Here is an 11,781-nt window from a genome sequence, read left to right as displayed (position 1 = left end):
TACTTCAGAACACAGCTAAGATGTGTTAACTAGCTGGCTGGTTAACTAATATTTTTGAATAGTTAACTTTTTACTCTTACTGTTAGGCTGCTTATTATCGAGAGGCATGTCGCCCACCGTAATATCCATATCAGTTTCTAAAATTTCGAAAACGCGGTTGCCCTCGTCGCAGTAGGCCAACAAATTTTAGCTACATCGCGCCAAAATACATGCGTTTTCGAGAAGTTTGCAGGCAAAGCAACCTATACAGTGCACGTAACTAATCGAAATAGCCAAAATTTGTTGGACAACAGCGTGGAGGATAATCACGTTTTCAAATTTTAAAAACTGACATGGATATTAATTACGGTGAGTTTGACGTCGCTCGGCAATTAAGGAGCCTAACAGTCATAGTTAAAAACTTAAGTATTCAATGTTAGTTAACGAGCCTGCTAGTTAGCATATCTTATCTGTATTGTGATGTACTATACACCGCTGACAATGCTATGCCGAAAAAGCGCTTTTATAATTGAAAAAGCCTATTTTTAGAAATAGTGGAAAATATTAGGTGAAACGCCCTGTATAGATGCATATCTACAGTGATGTCTAAATAAACGCTTTAATATTGCCGTCAACTTCACATGTGCTGCATGGCGTCGGTGAATTGATTTTTGAAGAAAGGAAATGGCGCAGTATCTGTCTCGCATATCTCGGCGGACACCTGAACCGCGCCGTAAGGGAAGGGAAGAAGGTAAGAGTGAAAGAAGAAAGAGAGATAGAGGTGCCGTAGTGGAGGCCTCCTGAATAATTTCGACCACCTGGGGATCTTCAACGTGCACTGACATCGCACAGCACACGGGCGCCTCTTGAGTTTCGCCTCCACCGAAACGCAGCCGCCGCGGTAGGGTTCGAACCCGGGTACTCCGGCTAGGTAGACGAGCGCCTTACGACTGAGCCACCGCGGCGGGTCAAAATAACACCGGAAGTGTCGCGTCTGACGCCATGTGTCATTCACGAAACGTGACAACCACCGCGGCTGTCCCGTGGTTACATGGTATGATATGTAATGCGTGTAAAGATAAAAAAAAATCGAGCTTTGGAAGAACCTTCGAAAGAACACAATTTCAGAATTTGTAGCTTACGTGCCGCTCAATGAAAAGATATTGCGGCGAAAAGATGACCACGGATTTTACCTCTGCATCGACAGTATGTCTAAATCGTACCTTCCTTAGCGTAAATTTCGCTTCTTTGCGCAAACATCGCCGCTGAGGACACTTAAGTGGACTTTCATTGTAGGACTCAGGCAAAGACTGCAGCCAAATTTGTGTTGCCCCCAAACGCATCGCGTTTTGCGAGCGGTTTAATCGGGTGAAGCATGTAGTACTTCTGTCCGCCAGCGGGGCTAACTTCAGTGGTGGCATACTATAAAAAAAGAGTGGATGTGACAGTAACGGGGCCATGTGATAGTGGGCGTAGTTTCTGAGCAGAGTTAGGAAACACTTAACTTATACGGTTGGAAAAGTAAGCGCTACATGTATTCCAATTCCGGAACAATAAATGAGTTATATACGACGATTTTACTGTTGCGTGCGGAAAACGGAGTAGTCAGCAAAATATATCGCGTGAGATCTACGTTGCAACCAGTTGAGTATAGTACAAAAGGCATCGGCATCTGGGCTTGGAAATTTTGACACCGTAGACACATAGCCAACGAATCTGGGCAGAAGCATTTTTCAACAGAAACCAGTCTATGAACTCAATTTTATCATATACCGTAAGATTTTACTATAACAATCAGTATATCCGTAAACTTCTCGTCGCAGGCTCGATATTTTTATTTTGCTATTAACGTTTTTGCTGTTGTCAAAAGCGCTCCCCATTTGTTTTATTGGCTGTCTTGACGGTTCGATGAGAATGATGGAAACCCTCTAAAAGAAATATTTCGCTACGCATCGGGGGAATGGACCATTACATTCAATACTTCCGTAACAATATATTATAACATACTAATATTATTTTTTTCCAGGAATGTTGGACGTGTTCGGAAAAGACACAGACAACTTGTAACTTTCGGTTTCTGTCCGCTTGTATTTCCAGAGCGCACTGATCAGCGTCTGCTCGGTGTGCATGAATGACACAACTCTGGTCAACGTGCGTATTTACGGTTTGCGCTCGCGCCCGACATCTATCAACATCAACGGCCGTCCACTCCGGTTCAGCGTGTTCCCCAGAGTAAGGTTTCCCTCCCGGCTTCTTTCCTGGGTGCGATAGTACTGTACGTGGCATTGCCCATGAACAGTGTCTGTCAAAATTTTGGATACCGCCGAGACCATGGCCGGAGCGGCAGCGCTGAAGAACGGCGGAGTCCGTCTGGGCCTACGCTGCGCTGGACCACCACCTCCTAAACTCTTTTTCAGGGAGTGTTGGCTGGGCGAACAAACATATTACCCTCGCTTTCGTGCTTTGGTTCAGGGAGACAGATAAGGACATGCCCGTTCACCTGGCGCTGTCTCGGGTTTGGTGGCTAGAAGGGACACCGCACTCTCGGTAACGGCGAGTGCCTCTGACAACAGCCCCGCTAAGGTGCCTCCTTGCAGCGCTCACTCCCGGCTGCGGTCGCTTTCGACTCCAAACTTTTGACATACACTGTACACTCCTTGGCAAGGGCGCTCCGCCGTGCGCTGGTTTCGCTGCCGGGTCATGTGATCGCAATCCACTTACGGCATCCCTGGAGCTCAAAACCCCTGATGGGTGAACAGACCTTTGGTTCTGATCCCTGAGGAGTTTTTGTGCTTCAGTGGTGCTGAAAGAATTCTGCAACACGGCTCAACAGCGAACCCAGAGGGCGCCAGAACGATTTTGATTACGTTTGTCTAGCCGACATCACAACCGTCCTTGCGGTATCACCAGCGGCGATGTCACAGCGACGGGTGAAGTGGACCACACCAAGGGATATTCACTCCCGGGCCCACACGATATTCTTAACTTAAACGTATTTTGTAACATTTCATTCGACTGAGAAGTCAATCGGGACTAGAAAAACAAAAGGCTTGGAAGGAAACGACCAATCACGGACATGGGGGGACTGGAGGCGGCGCCGGCTCTATCTGCCCTATACTGATGACGCATCCAGTCCGGCCGTGTCATCAGGACCGCGTGCGCCAATTCCACGCTCAGCCACGACCTAGGTTCATTGCTGAGACTGAATTAGTGGCTTTAAAGCCCGCCTGACGTGTCAAACACGTCTTCGCCGGTGCGACATCGGCATGGGGCGCATTTATTCCAGTAAGTGACGTCATGGACGTATTTCTGCCACGGTCATAGTGATGCCATCGTTCGCACCCTGCCAAAGGTCAGAGGAACTAATGAAACGAAAACGAAATGACCATCAAAATGTGCTGCCCTTGTACTGTACTGTCGAGTCACCTGCCGGCCAGCGCAAAAGTTTCGATAATGGCTATGCCAGCGCCGTCCACACCGGGGAAAGTCACACATGAGGCTATCGCTGAAAAGAAGCTTGGAATCGGATACACTTTGATCCACCGATTAGCAATGCGACTCGAGGCTGGAGCCGAAGGCGGTTTATAGCAGTATCTATGCACTGGAACGTCCATTGGAACGGAGGCGACGCAGCGGCGCTCGCTCCGAGCCTCGCCGCTTCTAAAGCGCTAAACCTCTGCTATAGTTTTTTATTCCATCGTGCTTTGGCTTGCTTAACGAAGGCATTGGATAGCCCGACATTTACTGATGCGTTTTGTGTGCCCTTTCTCTCTCTGTAGTATCTGGAAATATTGGACGTGGACTACGACACTTTCCGGCCGTTTCTAATCACTCTGGCGTAATTTTCCGCCAGAAGAAACTGGAGACTGCAAACGCCTCCTCCATTGTCAACGCCAGCTCAAGTGCGGGGAGAAAAGCATTAATAAAGAAAAGAACACGTGGTCCCAATGACTGCGAACTCCTGATACCGCAAAGAACAGCCCTCCTGCTTCTGCGGAAACCTCACGGGGTCTGGCAACCAGTCATCGGGCGTTTGCATTTAAAAGCTTCTCCATGGTGAATGTTGGTCTTTGGATAAACTTTCTTGACCTCTGAAAAACAATCAAGGGAAAGTGTCTCTGTCAAATACTGCAAAAAAAAAGCTACGATAGGATAAATTCAACGAAGCATACGATAACACAAGATATAATGCCACTCAGGAAAACTCTATCTACAAGCATCATCGCAGTTGCTTTTTTCGAAGTTGTGTTTTCACCCAGTGTCACATACACGTGACTTTCGAGTACAAATTTAGCCCCAATGCGTGCATGGCGCATTGCTTGAGATTTAATGCCACAATGTGTAATCCGTGCGCTATATATCGGTTGGAGGCGACGTGTAAAGCATGCGATGTAATTAGAATTTTTCGCTAAAGTGTGTGCATAGCGGGACTGCGTATTGTGATATTTCTCTGGAGTCAATCTTGCTCCGTGAGAACTCTTAAAACATTGCTGCTGCTTACAGTACCCTCCGTCAAGTGATAATACAGGAATGACATCTCAAATTGATTGCAAGTGAAAGCGACGTCCAACGTGTCGCATCTGGACGCTTAAGGAGTGCATGTGCGCTGTCCTTGTCAAAAGTTGAGTCCGGAGAGGTTTGCCTCTGAACGTTGCTGTGTGCAGCGACAGAGTTCCAAATCTCTTAAGGTTAAGCAGAACAGAATACAGGGCGAGACGACAGTGATTCATGTCCACGGAGCGCAAACAAACAAACAAAAAAATTCCCATGGACACCTAATTTCATTGCAAGTTGGAAATGCGATGCCTTTACTAGAAGTGATGTCCCTTCACTTCAGCAAATGGGCGAATTTTTTGGCCGGCGATGCATTTTGGCCCCATAGGTGCCCAGGCGAAGAAAACGACCGAACCATGTCGGAAATACGAAAAAAGACGAAATATTTTGTGGTTTCGTCATAACGCAGTTTTTTTTTTGTATAGCCGGATACAAGTCCAACACAGCGGATTTTCCCCGTGAAAGGATGCCCTTCCAACGAATGCCATCGCCCGATTTTCATGAACCTGATAGCCTGACAATGCAGGGAGTGGCCCGACGATGTATGGAGGGGCCCATCCCAGATCATAGAGGGAAGGGATTACCTCCTTTCACCTACCACTGCCAATACCTGGAGGGGGTTCCTTTTACCGGGAAAAGCCGCTGCGTTCTTGAGTTCAAAATTCACTTTATTTCTGGTAGAAAGCAAATATACATCATGAGCAAGAGAGTTCAAAAGCGGAATATTCTACCAAGGAAGACGAGGCAAAAGGCGTTTAATCTACGCCTGACAAGGCCTCGCCTCCTGGCGAGAAACATTGCACTCTCTATGCTACAAAAGCCATTGAAAAAAATATATTGCACCATTCATTACGTGCAGAAAACAGAAGCATTGTGAACAAGCATTATATGAAATTAAATCCGCAAGTACTACAGAAAACAAGAGAATTTTTTTTCGAAAAAAAGAAAGTTTACATCACAACCTATTAGTTATTATTGTGTCAAAAGGCAAGAACCACAGTTGCATAAATGTTTATCTCAACAAAAGATTAGCTCCTAACCAGAAGATTATTACAGTGTCAAAAGCATGAAAAAGCAACATTTGTATCAACATATTTCAATAATCTAACAAGGAACACGGCAATACAAACGAAACACAAACCTAAATGAGATAACAAAGAGACAGGTCTTTTTTTTTTCTACCAGGAGTACTTTTTTTATCCGTGCTTTATAAGTATACGGTGACTGTACATTCACTGCGATGTCAATAAGTTCTGGAAACAAATTTAAAAGGACAGGAATCTGGTAGTCTAACGATTGTGTACCATAGGAAGTTCTTTTTTCTTAGCAAATGAATTTGCCCTAAAGTTATAGCCGCATTCTTGACGTCGGTACTTCCCAAGAAATGAATTTAGGTTACTTTTTATGTGAATGAATATGTTCAGTGCCAAGCGCTGTCGAAATATACTTGTAATTGCAAGTATTTCATTTTTTAAGAACAGTGGAGCTGTGTGTTCTCGCAACGCTGCATTTTCTATGAATCGGATGCATTTCTTTTGAAGAATATGAAGACGTTCCAAATTACCAGTGGTAGTGGTGCCTCAAACTAGTATGCAGTATTGCAATCTTGAATTAATCATGGTATAATAAAGCTGGCGTTTGAAACACGCTGGCCGCATAAACTTAAATCTATTTAGCATTCCAATAGTTTTCGCGAGGTCTATAGTCAAATAGTTTATGTACTGTGTCCAGTTCAAGTTCTCGTGGAAATGTACACCCAGAAATTTCTGAGCGCTAATCGGACTATATTACTGTAGTGATTTCGGTAGCACTTCTCAGTAGTCTGTAGTTGTGCACATCCTTTCTATGGGCACCCCACAAAATTCTCTTGTTACTAGAAGTTCTTGAGCAAAAACATGCAGAAAATTTGTTGCGAGGGCAGAAAAGTTTTTGTTGTGTTTTTCGACTGGGTCTTCTAATTAGAACATGGTATCGAGGCAGAGAAAGATTGCGTTGTGTACGTCCCTGCATCTAATTGTGTGTGTTTCTTGCGCCCTGCAAACGTTACTATTTATTGTGCCAGGAACTCCCGCTCTTTTCCCTCCGAAAGTTCTCACTTCCACGGATGCTTCAAGGGCCCCGCTACACTTCTTTGAAAAATGGTCTTCAACAGTCCGAACTGATAGCCTGCTGTATCTATCCAACTCAGTCAAACGTCGTGGAATAGATTAACAGCTGTTCTGCATCACTCTGTCGACTGCCGTCGCAGCCTGCAGTATACGTCACCACCGCTTTTGCATCAGAGGTTACACACGACTCGTAGTTATATTTTACGCATTTGAATTATCGCTACCACGCTGAAAGAGCCTGCGGCCCCATGATCCTCCGAAGTTACGGCCATTTTTTTTCCCCGAACGGTTTCACTGCTGGTTCCAAGGCTTTTTCTGTCAATAAGGAGCTTTTTGGATCACCAGAAAGTGAATGTGGAAACTCAGAGACGCTGATTTGGGCCACCTGCGCCGTGTTCGGGGTGTACGCCGCCAGTACGACCACGCATACCAGCATGACGGGCGTCACCTTCTCAAGATGGTGCTGCTCTTGAATACACCATAATAAAACGGTACATTTTTTAGATACATATAGCATAGCGCATACCTACCGCTACCGCCACTACAAGGTACACGGTAGCGGTACGCGCTATGCTAAAAGTAGATACCTTTAGCACAGCGCGTACCGCCACTACGCACGCGCTGATTGGTACCGACGCCGCAGGCGGGTGCGCTGTTGACGGCAGCGTGACGCCTTCAGGGCGATATACTGCCCGCGGTAAATGGTAGCGGTACGCACTGTGCTAAAAGCATCTAGTGTCTGCTAACTACCGAATCAGTACCACATACAGCAATTACTGTAGAAAGAGTCCGAGCCATTAACGTTGAAGCAATTGAAACTCACACATCAGAGGGCGTCTGTCAAGTTGACATTTACTGGGACTTAATGGTACACACAGCGCGATATCATCAGTCAGCACCATCGCCGGCAGCAGGAGCAGCTGTGGAAGCATCCGCTGACGTTTCTTCGCACGTACCCTGACCGTCGTTCTTCCTGGAGTCGGTTCCACTTGGAGCTGACGGGACATCGTCTTCGGTCGAGGCAGAGCTTTGCGCTCCGGAAGCTTGTTTGGGCAATGGCTCGTCTCGTGCGGTGACACAGGAGCATCCCTGGTGATGCGCCGACACGTCTTCGACGAGTGCAGCGTATGTCGGCATCCAGGCTAACTTGCACCGGGGCATGCGACGGCCCGTGTACCACTCTACGCTGTGGCACCAGGCAACGTAATCGCTCAAGGCAGTGTCCCTTCCAGCGTGCTGGAGTCCAGTTGCGTGAGGTCTATGTGGCTGATCGGCACCCACACGACTCGACACGGAGGCACGGAATAGACAGCGGCATCTTCGGCCGGAGGTGTTGAAGACATGGCGGGAACTGGCTTGGCTTCAGCATTCGCCGCACGTGTTCCGTTGATAGCAAAGCGCTAGCTTCTGGAAAGTGGACACAACTTCCAGTTGTCGTGAAAATGAACCGGCTTCGGAGATCCGCCCGGTTTTGTAGCCACGCCTCGGCGGCTTTCGCCAGTGTTATCGGTGGGTGACTCACAGCTTTTGCGGACGAAGCATATCACAGACAAACCCTGATAGCGATATAAAACTGAAGAAGGAAGGGGCACATACCCACAAAAGGAGGCTTTCTAGCTAGTGGCATCGATTGATTTTCAAGTCGTCGTGGTTAATTCGGTTAAACCGTCGTTATCCCCCTTTCATGTGCCCCTCCCTGCAATTTCACGCTGGCAGATCCAAAGAGGTAGGTCCAGGAAAAGAATCGGTGGATGCCATTGGCGTTGTATGCGGCTATAGTTTTTTCAGAGAAAGATGATTCAGGGAAAGAAGTGACTTGGCCTGACAGGTTCTATGATTCTGCATTCTGGGTAAGGGGTGCTTGCATCCTTAAACAGGGTACTCCACAAAGCGTTGGAACGAGAACAGCTTTTCAAGCTGTCCAAGAAAGGTATTCGTCGCGATAAGGCGACAGCTGCCATGGGCCGGTAGCAGAAACCTGGAAGCCAGCTATCATACAAAGCTAAAACACATTCACCATGGCGGCCTGAACTGTTTTGGTGGCAGAAATTAGGTGCAGCGCCTTATAGACTTTCGGAGTCGCAGAAGGAACAGCCTCCACGATCTACTAATCTAGCTTATCGACTTTAGATAACCGACGACCTACTTTAGGTTATCGATAATAGCTTATATAGTAGGAAATAGTTGACGATTAAACCCCCCCCCCCCCCCCGCGCTCTTCACACGGCCCAAAATCCGGTTGATGTGAGGGTCGTGAAAAGGTCTTTAGAAGTCGGCAACGCTGCATCCAACTTCTGCCTGCAGGACGAGCCGCTTCGCCACGCTGAACGAGTTATTGCTTTGCAGGTTAGCTGACTTCTCGATTTCTGAAACCTGTCTAAACAGCCTCGCAGGATTTTTAAGCCCTTGCAGCTTTTTTTCTTCTTCACAGAAAAGCTTTTCTTAACCGAAAGACATACAGACTCGGAGGTGTTGGTCCGGAAAGCATGAAAATATATTTTATTCATCACATGCTGCAAGCCAAAATATAGCCCAAACAGGAGTGGGGTACACCAAAAGACCTAGATTGCACGTGCTATTAATAATACACTTCAAAACGCATGCACATGTAGCAGCAGTACAGGAGAAGATCGAAGCGACATTTTGTTTTTTTTTGTCACAAATAGCCCTAGTCATGTGACGTCACTTGCGGGGCCAGCCTGGTGAGCCTGGAAGAAGGCGGATATGAAGCAGGTGAAGAAGTGATAGACGGCTATGAAAATAGTATAGGGCACGTAAATTTATGTCAGAATCTATGGGAATGCATTTGTGCAGCAGTTGCAGCCGACGTTTCGCGTGGGATGCCTCAATTTTTTTTTTGTTTTCTCACCACTAAGACAGCTAGGTTTGGACAGTTTGGTATCAGAGTTTCCACAAGATGGGGGAAAGCAAGATTCGGAACACGACGAAGACGACGCCTCTTCAGGCCGTTAGACTCATCAAAAAAGAAAAGAAAAAGATTTACAGCAAGATAAATCCAGCGAGTGAAATTAAATTCAAGACCCAGGTAAAGCATGTGCTTCTGCGTTTTCTCTGTGACGGAATGAAGTCCGAGTGAAAAAAAAAAGAAAACGTGATTTCGAGAGGAAATCCGCTATGCACCCTGGCCAATCCCCCGCCGTGGGTATGTGCCTTTAAGCCCGAGGACATGATCATCATCATCATAAAATTGGAAAGGTAAGCTGACGCTGAAAAATCGTACCTGCAGGCAGCTTTGTAATCATTCATTGCTGCCCGAGACACGTGCGTTAACTCTTCGCGATAACAGGTGATGCTGCGGAAACAACGTTGGCTGGAACCTTCTTTGCAGGCATCACTATAGCCAAACGGGCGAGTTGGTGGTACATATTGAATGCCAACAGCGCAAACGACGCAGACAAAGTAGAAGAAGACACAGGACAAGCGCTGTTCTGTGGCGCTTGCAGGGTTGCAGGGTTGAACAGTGGCGCTCGTGACAAGTGGGCACTTATTGCAGTGGCGGCTCGCGGTGGCTGAGGTTTGAGAGCATTCGGTACTTTCCCCGCCGGTACCGAGGAAGCCGAGGCAAGAAGGACCCGCTTTCGACCGCAAGAAGCAGGGTGCCAGGGCCGCATATACTGCTGGAAAAGGACCGAATCAGCGACAAGGTTAGTGTGTCCCGTCTCCTTTCTTTGTTTGGCGTCGAGGCCTACAACGTCCTTGGTAAGCGCAGTCGTCTAATGCTTCCGCCATTTCTCATCCCCATTGTACAAGTATACCTATATGATATAAATGCACTGTAGAAGGATGGATAGCTGGGCAAGTTGGTGATATTTCATTGTGGGTGGTACAGCGCGAAACAGACGAAACGAAAAAGTAGAAGACGACACAGACGAGCCCTAGTATGTGTCGTCTTCTACTTTTTCGTTTCGTCTGCTCGATTCCGGCCGCTGCGGTCGCATTTTGATAAAGGCGAAATGCTAGAGACCGAAATCCTAGAGACCCGTGTAGTGTGCGATATCAGTGCACCTTTAAAGAACCCCAGGTGGTGGAAGTTATCCGGAGCCCTCCACTACGCCGTCCCTCGTAGCCTGAGTCGCTTTGGGACGTTAAACCGCCATAAACCGTGACTTGTCTTTCGCCTGTTTCGCGCTGTGCTGCCCACAATGATAAAAATATCCACACGTTAGCACAGCAGGCCCCCAATATTTGACATAATGCCTGGCAGCTAAATACGGCAAGTTTGCACTTTGCACTTGATCTTTGTAATCATGCCTTGCCTGCACACTGTCCTTCGGGCCTCGATACCTGTGGGGGAGGGCTGCTGTTCAGTCCTCGCATTTATCAACATACTACATTAAACTGCGGTGTCTCGATAAATTGCATCTTTTAATAGCTTTGGCGTAATTTAGCTAACCGACCCGTAGGCCAACATGTCCCCGGTTTGTTACTATTGTCACGGTAACTGCAGTACGTCGAACAGGAAAACAGCGAGAACGTCTCCGAAACGAAACTCTTTATTCGGGCTGACTTGCGCCCGCAAAGAACTGAATCACTCGGCGGCGGCGTAGCAACAAGCGTGTTCGGCGGTCGTCGAACAGAATGACCGCCGCTGTCGGCCGTGCTCTTTTTAAAGCTGATAGCAAACCTTCGAAATAAAGCTTTAGAAATTACTAGAACATTCTGGCGCAAACTAGAATCGGCTCCGTCCGGATGCGATCAATCGAGATAATTCTAGGCGAGTCTTGCGTCACAAACGAAGCGATAAAGCGGCGTGCCGGCAGCCTTGAAGCATGAACAAATAAAACAACAAACAAACGCTACAAAGAGTCGCGGCACTATTTTCTCGCCCTGTTTACATTTCTCCGCGCTAGCTATTAAACACATCTTGTCTGACGTAGGTGCCGACACCGACATGTTCGACGTGCACATAGCGATGGCTGCGCGGCCTGTCGGTAATCCTGTGAAGCATAGATGTGTCGCGTCTGCCTCTTCCCGTCCATTTTGCTTTACCCAAGAACAGCGCAGTAACCACTGGATAGGATTTTTAGAACTTCGAGTAACTTTTTGTGGCGATAGTTGTTACTTTTTATCTTGTAGTAAGGAAGTGTTGGTGCCATTTTCGTCTCCTCATTCTTCAAAC

Source organism: Amblyomma mixtum, chromosome 4 (assembly GCF_055824585.1).
Source record: "Amblyomma mixtum isolate Tamu chromosome 4, ASM5582458v1, whole genome shotgun sequence".
Classification (NCBI taxonomy): Eukaryota; Metazoa; Arthropoda; class Arachnida; order Ixodida; family Ixodidae; genus Amblyomma; species Amblyomma mixtum.
This window is presented reverse-complemented; position numbering follows the sequence as displayed.